Source organism: Pinus tabuliformis, chromosome 4_1 (genome assembly GCF_031772625.1).
Source record: "Pinus tabuliformis cultivar Carrire ecotype Pingquan chromosome 4_1, CPIR1, whole genome shotgun sequence".
Classification (NCBI taxonomy): domain Eukaryota; kingdom Viridiplantae; phylum Streptophyta; class Pinopsida; order Pinales; family Pinaceae; genus Pinus; species Pinus tabuliformis.
The window spans coordinates 131,044,332-131,058,921 of record NC_142303.1 but is presented as its reverse complement, the minus strand read 5'-3'; positions in this window follow the sequence as shown (position 1 = coordinate 131,058,921).

Below are 14,590 nucleotides of genomic sequence, written 5' to 3'. Positions count from 1 at the left end.
GGATGTTAAGCGGATCATAAGAGAAGTGAATGCTATAAATAGTACAGGTGCATGCGTGCGAATAATAGTAGAGGTGGAAGGGGTGGTAGGAGGTTTCATCTCTCTTGTTCTATTCCCTCCGACTGTGAAGCTTTATTTGAGGAATTAGTCGGAGGTGAGTAGTAGGCCCACGATTAGTGGGTGCATTAGTATATCTGTATGCCTGTGATAGTATAGGCAGGAGTTGATAGCTTGCTTGTTCCATGACCGAAGGTTGAAGTAAAGCGATTGAAGGTTTCAGAAATCAAGGGAAAAGAGATTCTTCCCCACACCTGATCGATAGTCAAATCGCCCAATTGATTCCGAAACAGGGGAAGCTTACTCACATAAAGCGAAGGATTTGGTTCTTCTTATTCATATAGACTTTAACACTAGCTCAAGAAACAGGTTAACAAAGAGGCTTTTGAGGAGGATCCTTGCTCTTCGTGCCTCTCACTCAGTCATTCAGGAAGCAACTCCTTGGGCCCAGTTCACCAAGCCCGATCTCGATGTGGAAAGTGCCTGCGAATGCTGAACCATTTGTCTCTAGCTGCTGGCTTGCTATGGCTGCTCCATAGTTTGTGCTTTGCTTGTTTGCTTGGCCTCAGTTCCCAGGGCCTCTGATTGACCAGCAAAAAGAGAAGTGAGAGAGGAGGATCCTGCCTTGTAAGCTAGGCCCCTTTAAGCTCTTTCTGAATCAAGTTCCTAGTTTGTTTCCCAAGCTCAAGCTGAAAGCAAAGTCGATAGCCCCATCTCTTTTCCAGCAGCTTAGGCCCTTCCTATATAGAACCAGGTGAACCGTCTCCTTCCTTTCATTGCGTCAAGCGCTTACCTTGCCTCCGGAGGAGTTGCTTCCTACCGGCTTTGGTTTGCAAGGCTTGGTACTATTGAATTCAATTCATATGATCCTATAGCAAGAATCCTAATCAAATGACTATTTGCGAAGAAATCCCTACTTGACTGGTGCCGCTTAGCTGACAGTGAAAGCCGGAGTGCCCTCGCCCTAGCTTGATCACCGATTAGCCTTTCCTAATCGCCTTCCCTTCCCTCCCAACCATCCAATCTCAAAAGTACTATATAAACAGAGATGCGCTTCCTCGAGTCCCATCCCAGGTCTCGTCGGGGTGCGAAAGTGCCATTCCGTTTGCCAAAGGACAAGACCTGAAGGAAGAGGTATTACAAGACCACATTCCTTGATCTTTAACTATGGATCAAACTACGCGGGCAAAGGCAAAGAGACCACTGAATCGATCTTCGCTATCCGGTGAAAACGGGCCTAACAAGTCGCCTGACTGGGGCCACTAGTAAAAAGTAGTCCTATACGAAAGCATCTTGCCACTATCCGCCTTAAGCTCTCAAACAGGCCTCACCAGTCTTACTGAGCCATCTAGGCAACACAACAGTAGTACGATACATCAGCTGCCTCTGACCCCGGTTCCACTGAATATGGGATTGCCACGCCTGGGCATGAAAAACTATCTTTCTTACTGCCACAAAAGCTTCATAGCTACTCAGTTACACTGACTGCAAGAAAGAGAATTGAGTTCGCTGGAGTCGGAGAATCATCTTTAGTGAAGCGCCCTATCCGCGACATGATAAAACTCTATGAAAGATATGGTCTTCCTTATAGGGTACTAGTGGAGTCAGGCTAATGACAGTTAGATGAGTCAGGAAGCCTTTAGGCTGATAAAACGCTTTCTCGCAGGCGAAGGAAGCCCAATCTTAGGAGAAGGTGTGAGCTAATCAAGTAGCTTCAGGAAGGGAATTCCAGTTGTAGTCACAATCAAATAGAAAGTGTTTCACCAATTGAAGCAAGGTGATATGTAATATCTCAATAGAATAAGTTCAGTTCAGTCGAAGTAGGCCACTAAAGTTCTCATCCAGCCACGACACTTCGAATCTAAGGAGAAGTTCTAAGACAGTGGGCAAGAAGCTTAGTCTCAGTTCAAAGAAAATAAAAATATCTAATTGTGAGCGAGATATGTAATATCACTGCTAGTTCAGTGTTAAGTGGGAAAGTGCCTTTTTTATAGAGAGGCGGTCAGGGTAGAAGAATTCTAGATATAGTAGGAAGTGTTCAAGTAGTTACATAGGAAAGCTTAGAAGCGGATCTGTACTTCTAGTTGAGTACCTCAAACCTCATCTAGTAGATAGGGGAGTTCAGAAGTCAAGGGTCCGTAGGAGGAAATAGATCCAGTCAAGATAGGAAGTTAAGTAGGATAGCTTCGCTGACCTATCGCGTGGTAAAGAGAAGAGAGATTGAAGAGTATAGAAAGGAGTTACTGTTCAGGCCACTGCAATTATGTTATGTCTCGACCGGATATCCAAGAGGTTACTTATACACCAACATTACTGCTGCTAACTCAGAAGCTTTTGGATCAACAATGGTAACTTGAACTGGCGGAAAGGGAGTATAGCTTTGTTGAGGGTGAACTTACAGCTCCTGGCTCTACTTCATAGAGAGGCATATTTATTGGTTCAAAGTCGAGGTAAATGACTAATTCTTAGTCAACTCGGTTAGCTTCCCTTAGGGTTAGCTAGTGTCAAAGGATATTAATTAGCAAGTGAAGTGCGGTATGAGCCACGAGCGATTAAAACAAGTAGTAGTTCAGTAGTTGGTTTCCTGGAGCAATCCATTTTTTGGCTTTCCATGTTTTTTGGCTGTTGGAATGTGAGGGGTCCGAAGGAGCATATGAAACAAAGAGAAGTTAGGCTTTGGATAAGAGAGCACAGGCTTTCCTTTTGTGGTCTGGTAGAGACCAAAGTCAAAGCAGTAAATAAGGAGTGAAACTGCTTGACCATAGGGAAAGGAGAAAGTTCTTCAGAACATTTCAAGGGGTTGGGAGGCCTTTTGTAACCATCTCAGTTCTCCCAATGGTGGAATTAGGGTTTGTTGGGATCCGGCCTTTGTTTCAGTTTCCATGATCGAGGAGAATGAACAGGGAATTCATTGCAGGGTTCAAGAGGCAGGAAAAGCGTGGAGTTGTTTTGTCTCTGTGATCTATGGGGACAATTGCCAGGGAAAGAGGGAAAGTTTATGGGCTGATTTCATTTCTTGTTCTTCCCTTTTCAGAGGCGGCTGGTGCTAGGTTATTTTAATGCCATCAGAAACCAGAATTCAAGGGTGGGGGGTTCTCGGGAATGGCTTAGTTGGATGGACTCCCTTGATGAGTGCATCAATGAAGCAGAGCTTGATGACTTAAAGTTCGGGGGTCATTTCTTTACATGGTCTAATAGGAGGGAGGAGGCCCCCATTATGAGGAAACTGGATAGGGTATTGGCTAATGCTGATTGGGAAAACCGATTTTCAGGTTCTGAGGCCACCTTTTTCCCTTTATTACAATAATACCCTTTCTATCCCTTTCTAACACTCCCCCTCAAGCTGGAGCATATATATCATATAAGCCCAACTTGGAACAAATAAACTCTAACCGATTACGACATAAAGACTTTGTAAACACATCAGCAAGTTGGTCTCCAGACTTCACAAATGGCGTAGATATATCTTCGCTCAGTATCTTATCTCAAATGAAATGACAATCAACCTCAATATGTTTAGTCCTTTCATGAAATACCGGATTAGAGGCAATATGTAGAGCAGCCTGATTATCACAAAAGAATTCCATAGGGCCGAAAAACCAATTTCCTGAAGAGTAACCATGTCAGCTCACTAGCAGTATGAGCCATTGCTCTATACTCAACTTCTGCACTAGATCGCGCTACCACTGTCTCTTTCTTACTCTTCCACGTGACCAAATTACCACCTAAGAACGTACAATACCCTGTAGTAGATCTTCTATCTGAAGGGCCCAATCTGCATCAGTAAAACCTTCCACCCTGAGGTTCCCATTTCGCCTATACAATATACCGAGACCAGGAGCTCTCTTCAGATAACGAACAATACGAGTGACAGCATCCCAATGTGGGACTGACGGAGCCTCCAAGAACTGACTCACTACACTGACTGCATATGAAATATCCGGTCTGGTGATAGTCAGATAATTCAGCTTCCCAACTAGTCGACGATATCTGCTAAGGGTCTTTCGTGTAAGCTTAGGTACAAAAACTATGCCCTTGAGCTGGTTTAGGGGACTTACCGCTCCAAGTCGGGATAAGAAAAGAAAAACAGATACCAATTTATTAAGCGATGGGTGAATTCACATACCAAATAGTAGTAAGCGGACAAGGACTAACGAATTAGCAGCCCTCTTGCTCCTTGCTTTCATCAAACCATGCCTCACTTGAGCGTCGAAAAGAAGAGAAGAGTAAAAAGCTCTTCCATTGAGATGCACTTCGCTCAGAGGAAGTTGCTGCATTTATTGTCTTTTTTGCTCGGGTTAAACCCCTCACCTGAACATTTCATATCAGGTATTTCATATCCCCGAACCACAAATCAAATAATAGTAGAAGGGCCTTTTAGACTCATGGCCGGTAACTTCGGGTCCCCAACATGAATTCTTTTAAAGCCCTCTGATTCACCAGCCCAAAAGAGAATATAATTGGGGGTCATAAGCTGTTTTAGGTTGGTCAACTACAGCTTAGTATAACTCTTTATTTAACAGCCGAGCCCCTTTGGAATTATCCTCTCTCTCTATGGGATCAACTCATGTTTCCATCTGAGAATGCTACAACGAGGAGGCACTGCTTGAGATCTGCTACTTTAGAGCTCAACTATATCATCAAGGTGCTATAAATAGTGCCCTTGCTTTACGCTTTGCGTGAAAAAGAGGTCCCAAAACAGACTAACAAGTTGTCACATCGCCATATTTTTTTATTGAATCCAGATTGACAAGTCGCCTAAGCCTTATAATTTCAACTAGACTTCCGAGTGACGTAAACGCTCCTCATGTTATCACTTTAGAGAAAATCAACCTAGTCTCGAGTTGAGCGAGGGTAGCATCTAGCCCCTCTGCAGTTTAGTTCGAATACAAAATGTTTGGGCTTTGAGATCCCTAACAAGAAATCGAAAAGTACAAGTAGGTGAATCCCCTAAAACTAGATTTGATATGATGAGGTCGGAGCCTATTTCTGCCAGTCCAGAGTATGGAAATGCTTAACTTAATCCCACATAGAAAGAAACAGTAGAAAGAGAAACAGTTGTGCTGGTACTTTGCCTTACATGTAGTAAGGCTTGTTCATTTGCTAAACTGCCTGTTGCTGCCCCTATCGTTCTAGATGGCGCATTGCTAGTATTGTTATTCTGAACCCCTGGCTTAGTTTAACAAGATAAGTAACATGCTTGGTGCCTCATTCTTTTAACCGGATGAACTCACGAAAACAGCTGTTTCGGGCAAGTCAAGAAGATACATGTAGTTTGTGAATGAAGCCGAAACCTAAGCTGATAACGCTGAAGTTAGTGCCTGATCACTTCAGAAGTGAAAGTATAAGTTGCCAACTAGTATAGATCCGAGCAAGGAATGGAGTTACTTAGCAAGGAGTGCAGAATACGGAATTGGATGGAACTGCATCTGGCTTCGGCTAGCTAAAGTGAAGTTCGTCCCTCTATATTGATAAAGAGTGGCCTAAGGTAAAATAGCTATATAAGATTAGCGCTTGAACAACATGACTTGGGTGCCTTATTCACCCACACAAATAGGCAGTTCATCCGGTCTGTCTCACGAAGGGCATGAAAGCGGGTCGACTACTAAGGAGATAGAGATAGAAAGATGTGGTCGGCCCTGCAGGGCGACCTTGCCTCCATTCCTAAAAGGTAGTTCTCCTCCCTTCAGGGATCGGTAATTAAGTTCCTACACTGCCATTTTTGAGCCGAGAGATCCTTTTGAAAGAACTAGAGCGCACAGTTACTAATTAGGCTTCGAGAAGAAGGGATTTCAACCTTTTAGTTGTACTGGCACACTTCTATACCTCACTACTTTGGAATCAGATGAGGTAAGGATATAGTTCCGAGGTTGGGATTCTCAAAACAATATGTTCTTTTCCCTTTTCAAATGAAAGAGTCGAGTATGCAAACTAGCAGGCTGAGCAGCTTAAGTCTTTCTCAACGGGCAAGATCCGAACAATCTGATTGAGCGCTGCTTCACTCCTTGTGAGATGTATTAGATACGGAACTAACTACTGGACTTGTGACATGGACTGAACTGAATGAATGAACGCTTGGCCTCTTTCTATCTGTGGCGCTTGTTTTCTTTATTTCTCCGTAATGAGTGAATCTAGACCTTCCTGTTGAACAGCCGCTCCCGGTTTAGCAGCCTTTTAGTCTTCTGTATATGCCCTTTCCTATAAAGCTAGCTGCCTTCTACTTGAGCTCAGAAGAACCCAGGGATCAGAAGCGGGAAATCCATAGGTCAAGACTGGCCCAAACAAAAAACAAGGCATTTTGAGCGATTCCTTTCCTATGGCCTATTGATTATAATGATAAAACATACTTTTTGAATGGAAAACTAAATCCATCCAATTCATATGGAAGGGACTACTCCCACTTATCTACCAGCCTACATAGGAAATTGAGTTGCCCTTCTTTGAAAGCATGAGAGCAAGATCGAAGGAAGTGCACTGCAAATGCAGAAGATTCTAGAACGTGCCATTTAATAACTACCTCACGGCATTGGCACTATTGATTGGGAGTGGGATCACTCTTTGGGACAGGCTACTAACTAGTGCGCAGAGAAGAAAGTACTCAATCCAGTGCTGACACTCTTTCTAGTTTGAAAGATGAAAGAAAGGTGCGAAGCCGCTTGTTCCCTCCGGGGGGCAAGGAATATATAAATATAGGCAGGCGAAGCGGATGGAAGATCGTAGTGCTATAAATTCTCCTTGTATAGCTTCTAGTGATCACAGATTTCTATAGTTATTCTCTTACGCTCTACTTGGGATTTAAAAACATCTAGCTCTTGGACTTATCGCCCCTAATACCTTTACTTTGGATGAGCAACTACTATGTGATTCCCTGAATATCCCTAGGTGCCTCTGTCTCTTGGCTCACAATCCATCGATTCGCTACCACTCCAAATACCGCTGGAAAAGACCCCTTCAGGCTAGTTTACTTTATAGGAGATCCACTCGTCCCATTCGTCTAGGAAATAACTCCATTTCTCTGTTGACTACTCGATAGCCAACCCTTTCTTCTTCTCGTATAAATAAAGAAATTGTAGCAGTAATGCTAGGGCCGCTAATTGCTCTTGTTAAATTGAGGGTTGACAACACAATCAGTTTCTGCGCCTAGATCGAATGGTTTAATGGGTGAAGCTCTATCTCCAATGTCAACTCTATCTGCGGTTAGGTTTGCTAGTCAGGAAAGTAGGGAAGGGAAGGGTGGATCCGGACAACGGCAGGGCTATGAATTCATAGATTAGAAGGTGCCAATGAATTCCTCTATTGATTAGTTGAGACGAGCGAGAGTAGAGTATGCTCAAAGAGGCAGTCGATCTTCAGAGGAGAGATCCAAAAGAGGATAGCAAGTATTTCGCCCCCATGACCCACCAAGCTACCCCGTTCTCTCCTTAACAGTTGATCCCCTCCGGGTCCTTATCAATTAAGCCCCAGCCCAGCTAGTTTCCTTTTGTTTCAATTGATTAGCCGACAAACAGGCTTTCCCCTTCAACTTCAACTAGAAAGGGACCCGTTAGGGTCACACGAAAGCGTATCTCTTTTGTCGTATATTTGATTCTCCAACCCTGGGGCCGAAGACTAAGTTGGAGCTAAGGCAGGTGCCAAAGTCGTTTCCAATGCTAGTGCCATTGTCTTAAAGTAGTGAACTATGAGTGAAGAGTGGTCATCCTGAACTTGAGATTGAGGACGATCTGCTTCAATTGGGCTTTGTAGACAGACCAGACGTATAAATGATCTTGTGGAGATAGATGGAAATGGAATAGAATAAAGCGGAAGGGAAAGGGGTTTTACCCGTTGGCACCTTAGATATGCTCCCAAGTTTGACGGCTTGACAGCCCCTAACCTAACCTACATTTCATTGTTCTATCGTTCGTGCCTCATACCAATGAGTCACTTCTCATCCCGGAGAGGCAGCCCTGAGGCGGAGGTTTTGAAGCGTAATGACATATATAATTCATTCATGCATAATGACATATGCCCATATATGCATTGTCTGCTAAACCGTAATGACATATATAATGAATGAAAGCATAATGACATATCTCGAATGACGTAATTACGTATATAATGAATGACTGGAATCACTGGTCGAAATGAACCAATTAGGTTTATATATGTCATTTAGTTCGAGATCTCGATTGCATAATGACATATGCCCATAGATGCATGATATGCTAAAGCGTAATTAACAGAAGAAATAACCCGGGGAAAGCCTCAGCCTCAAACCCCAATCTTTGTATTATCATACAAGTGGAAATCTTGTTCAAGTTACAAAAAGAATCAGCTCTCAAGCTATCCTGCTCTCTCTGCAATCAAACAATACTGCTCATAGACAGTCAAAGGCTCTCACAACCTTCTCCTCTACCCTCCAAGCCTCCTATTTCCTTGCGCAGTTTTTCTTGGGTCCAGTGCTTCCACTTTTGTGAATTCCCACCTCACACTACTCACTTGCCTCAGAAATAACTACACAAACATGAAGGAGATAATTCCTTCTGCATGGATGAGTTTTCTATATAGGAAAAATCCTCCAACTCATAGTACACTGTCCCTTCCTCTGATCTCAATTGGGTCTCTGACTAAACTGACATGCATGAGTTATTTATGAGAGAATATTTAGTTATCTGGAGAGCAGCAGTTACATGCATGCAAGCATTAACTAACTAAACTCACAATTAATTCAACAAACTGTTTGAATTAATCTAACTGGACTTAACTCAGTTAACTGAGCTAACTAATTACAACTCAATATTACAACTCATCCTTATCTCTTTATCTGATGGATAAATTCTTCAATCAATGGAGAAACTGTTGCATGTCCCCACATAGACTTCATGTTTGATTTTCTACAACTAATTAACTCATGGTGAATTAATTAATTATTTTACAAATAGCTGCTAAGATCAAATTCGAATTTTACTTCTCAATTTTAGTTCATGGACTAACTAAAATTAGAATCCATCCCGAAATGCTATTTATAGAAATGCTATTTTTAGCACTTCCATTTTTCATTCCTTGTTGCTATTGTTAACACTCAGGTTGTCCCTAAAGCTCCTTAAAGGGATACGGCCGAGGTAACCACAAACCAATCTTTGGACTGCAGGTCCTAGCCTACCAGCAGTCAGAGAGGGCTCTCTCTTTAGGATTTAGTTTTGTTGATGATGATTTTAGGCTAGTTATTGAGTTCAAGGGGTTTTGTTTAAGTTTTGGTGGGAAGGAGGATGCTTTCAAGTAGAGAGGCAAAGCATATTGTGGTAAGTTTCAAACCATTGGGCATGGAGTCATGGAGTAGGACTGCTGGTGCATTTTATTGGTCACAAGAGAGAAATATGGAGCAAGCTAGCTGCACATGAAACAATGATTCAAGCTAAAAGGATGGAATGAGGGCTAAGGAATGAGAGGCAACAAAGAATCTCTCATTCAGCTTAACAGAAGGAAGGTGAAAGAGCTCTATCTAGGAGCAGTCAAGAATCCCTAGATAACTGTCAAACATGGGTGAATTAGAGGAAATATGAGCCAAAGGGAATTCATATTCATTACTAATTCAGATGAAAACATAAAGAAACAACAGACATTGAGCATAGAGTGCAACCAAGCAAGTTCTAAGCTAATCTTTCTTTCTGCTATTTAGATGGTGATACATGTATAATATGAGCATATATCAATGAAAACAGAGGTAAGAGGCACTTATTGAGTCATGTTGCAGCACAAGAATTCCATACTTCACTCTTCAACCATTAATACACAACACATAGTCCATTCTCCAAACTTTCAGCAGTCTTTGATTAAGGAAAACATATCAGATCTCCAGAGCGAGTCTCTCTTGGAGTACATTAACCAACCAACCCTTAAAACAGTGCAGAGGGTGGTATATATAGGGAAAATATCCAAAAATATCTATTACAGCAGATCTTAAACAAATCTGAGGGAAATGAGTGCTTTCTAATCTAAGTTATCCTGAAATAAATGCATAATGATCTATCTACGTGCTGCGTTGGGGGCAACCACCTCAAAAATGAGCTGAAATCTGTCCTGGTGGCTCTGTGCTGTTCACTTGGCCATAATTCCGCATTGGTCTCTGATCCATTGCTGTTCGGTGGCTTTAAATGCTTTAACTGTGATCGGAGAGCCTTGATGGGCTTTCACCGCTTTCGTTGACTTTGTTGGAGGCCATTCAATGTTCACCTGCTTTGGGAAATAAAGATTTCCACTAAAACACTTAACTGATACTCTTTGCCACAACATTGATACTCTTTGACATGCATTTGGGCTTTCTCTTTCCTCTGATACTCTTTAAACTGTCCCATCACCACTTTTCTGCCTATTCGAGGCAAAATAACTACTGCAAATGCTTCCGTGGCCTTTGGGATGCTATCGGCGCTGGCTAATTGAATATGAACCTTTATGCAGAAATCCTGTTTAAATAATGCTGGAGGAATGCAACCTGATAACTGTGCTGGACTGAGGCTGGCCTTTAATCTGCGTTTTCTGGGCCTGCTAGTAGCCAAGCAATAGGAGGCTTTCCATTTTGGGCAATTTTTCTTAGCGATGTGCGATTAGGTGCTAATTGCGCGTCGAAAACTGCCTCAGTTTCTCATTCCGGGCATTCTTTGATGCGATTTTTGCCTTCTGCACCCTTTTGGTGATGACAAAATGGCTTGAAATGCATGAATTCCCTTATCAGGAGTGGGCGCTGGAAGAAACCCTGTAAAAATGGCCATTTTCTTTAAAACAGACAAAAAGCCCATTTACACGCAAAAATCGTAAAAATCCGGGGCGGGAGCGATCACTGTTCATTGGATTAAATCTGGGTCGGCAGATTGGCGGTCCAACACATAAAAACTTGCGATGAGTGTTATAGAGGGCGGACCCGAAATCCATTCAAAAATTGTGTTTTATGGCTTTTCGGGTTTCAAAAGGCGCATACAGTACCACCACCTTTTCGGACCCGAAACCTTTTATGCTCTGTTTTATTGTTATTTCGGCTCCGGCATATCAGAGCCTTTCCACTTCGCTATACAAGGGGCCTTTACGGACCCAAAATATATATGCGCCGCGCTTTGTAGCTTTTCGGCTCCGCTGGTCGGAGTCATATATATGGAATGATGCGATAAGACATGAACCGTTGGATGAGCGGGCCCGAATGGGTGGCTATGATTTCTTCGGCATTTCGGCAATCGACAGGGACATGGGTATACACATATGTGCGATCGCCGAAATGGGCGATCGCCGAAACGATCTGGACCATTGATCTGGGCAGAACGATGGACGGCCATGATTACATCGGCGCTTTACCATCGGAAATATTTGCGATAAGGCTTGCGATAGATGAAATGCGGGGTTTTTACGTTAAACTTAAGTTTTATGAAAACTTAGGTTTATGCGGTAAAATGCGATATATGCGGTGAAACATGAAATTGCGATGCGGAGGGCTGCTGATAGCGATATCGCATTGGTGGAGAGGTCGGGGGCTTATATACATGGCACAAAACTTTGCGATACGCCGATGCGAAGTCGCGATCGGCGATAAACCATCGGGGGAACATATATATGGGCCAACATTGATCGCTGCCCCCTCCCGACTGCGATATCGCATCGGAGGGGGTCCCAAAGGAAACTTTTTGAATCGGAGCAAGGCTTTTTCACTAAAGGTAAGTTTTGTGAAGTCGGAGGGGGGTTTCTTCATGGAAAGGAGGGCTTTTATGATTCGGCAAAGGGTCTTTATGGCCTTAGAATGATTTTTGGGTGTTTTAAAAGGTTTTTAAGGCATCGGAAGGGGTCCGAAAGCCTGGAAGGATGGATCTAATGCCTTGGAAGGAGTCCAAAATGCATGAGAAGATGGTTTGAGGGTGGCAATGAGGCTTCTTGCTGAGTTTCAGATAAACTTAGCAATTCCCAAGTGTACTTATGGTTATTTTTCAACCGGGGGGAGGGGATATGTATTTAGGGGAGCTATTAACATAGTTTTAGTAGGGGGGAGGGGAAATAGATAGGGATTTACATAATAGAGTTAGTAGTTAACATGAAAGTGTGAAGAAAGCGCTAAGTATGGAAATCTTAGGCTACAAAGGGGAAATAGAACTTGTAGAAGAGATATCAGCACTCCTAAGTAAAGCAGATCTCTACTTAGGAAAATGTTTATGAAACATGATGAAACTAAGAGGTATCAAGCAGATCTTGACCTCTTTGGGGAAGTTAGTGAATGATTTGGGGACAAGGAAGAATGGGGAGTTAGTCATGCCTCGCTTGAGCTGCTCCAAGGGAAAATTGCTTGATACATGTGATCTGAAGTAAAATATCCCTTTGAAACACAAAATTGATCACAAATCAACATTCTGCAACCTCAAAACTACCTACCCTGCCTACTTACCTAGCATTTTCTCTTCCTTTTGGTTTGGGTGCACTTGAACTAGCATACCCAGCTTTTCATTCTTTTCTTTCAGCTGTCCTCCTATCTACATCTACACTTATTGCATCCAGGGGCTCAGATTAAGCTGTTGAGCACCCTTGTTTCTCTACCTATCTACAAATCTGCCAAGATTAAACAGTTTGGACAGATAATGATTCTTTATATTCTATAACAGGAAATTGAAACCTAGGGAGACCAAGATTAAGCTGTTTGGCCCTCCTTTAACTGAAAACTCATCAAAAATGGATCAACTCATCAAAAATGGAACATAGCAGTGGCACTTAGACCAACACACTCTCATGGACACTTCATTGGCCTCTGTAGCAAATATGGAACGTTGCAGTATGCAAAGTATGACATATTTGGCATGTAAAAAGGTCGATCATGAAAGATGAATACCTGCTACAGCAGGAGGCTAATAGTGGCTCCACTTGGGGATGGCTTTTCCTTGTGAAAAGCCAAGAACAGCAGGTCAGACTGCCTTGATCTTCTATTGTTGCTATGGACTAGAAACACTTCTTTGTGCTGACTGTTAGATAATTGAAACTTTGGAATAAGAACAACACTTTCCCTCAACTGAATCACTGCGAATATGAAGCATCACCTGCTTTCTTCTGCGAGCTTAATGTTATGTACCATGTTGCCTGATCACTGCCCTTTGAAACAGTCTCAAAACATGGATCAAAACTGATGTATTTCCCTTTAACTCTGTCTTTGAAAAGGTCGCTGATATGAAACTAAAAACGCTCCTCTGTTTTGATACTATTGACTGAAGTGGGAAGCTTGATTGTAGCACTTCTAACTGAATTTGATTTGATATAACAGCGCTGCTTTGTCTTGTTCTGAGTGCTCTGTATATAGTTGAAACTGCTTGTTCCTTTCCTTTGAATACGCTTCACAACAGGAAAAAATGGAGCATTTTCTTTCACTGGCTGCCACATGATTTAAGCTTGAACTCTGAACGCGGCCTCCTTAAAACATGAATCGCTGTACAATACAACGCTGCCTCTTTTTAACACTGAGTGCTTTAAATACATCTTAATTGGTCCTGAGCATCCTTCTGCACTTTATTTGAAGACAGGGATCGAATATGGATAATTCTTTTTGACATCAATTTCACAAGAATAGAGAGCTGGGTGCTGCGTTCTATTGCTCCTTTCACTCAAAACTGCGCTGCGCACTTATGCTGAAACCAATGCAAAGACAGAGCCTTTGAAATGGATGATTTGCATGGGCTGTGCCTTATAAACTTTGCTGCGCTGTTCTCCTGAGAATGATGCTGTGACTGATCGTTAAAATAGAGGACTGCCTTGCTCTGTCTCCATAACTTCGCTGCTCGGTTCCAAGCAATCGGATTGCTTATACAAACATAAAAAGGAAAGCGCTGACATATATACAAACACTAATATACAAATATATACACAGGGGCATTGTATCCCTTAAAAGGGATCTCGATAATGTTTCAACATTCGGCCATTTACAGGGCCGTCTTCCACTGTGCTGTCATCTATAGATTTGAGAAAATACGTGTTATTGCCCTGCACAGCGCTGATAACAAATGGGCCTTTCCATAGAAAATCGAACTTGGCATGCTTTCCCTTGTCTTCTCTTCGTGAGTCCCACCTTAGAACTTTGTCGCCAATATAGAAATCCTCAGCCTTAGTCCTTTTGTCAAATGCTTTCTTCAGCCTCTCTTGCACAATTTGAGCTCTGTCATACACTTGCTCTCTGGTTTGCTGAAGATGAATGGTCTGATTAATTCTTCTTTGAACATCATTTGGTTCAGCTTGGATCTCTTGTAACAGCTTGATGATAGGAATGCCCAAGGAAGATGGAAATCTGGCCTCCATGCCATACACCAGCTCATAAGGGCTCATCCCAATGGATCTCTTTGTTGAAAGTCTGTCTGCCCATAGGGCATTTGTGAGCTTTCTATGCCAGTTCTTCTTGTTTTCTTCTAAGATCTTCTTGATAATATTGATCATACTCTTGTTGGATGATTCGGCCAAGCCATTACCTTGAGGGTAATAGGCTGTAGAGTGGCCTAAGGTGATATGAAATTTATGGCAAAAATTGATCATCTTTTTGGATTTGAAG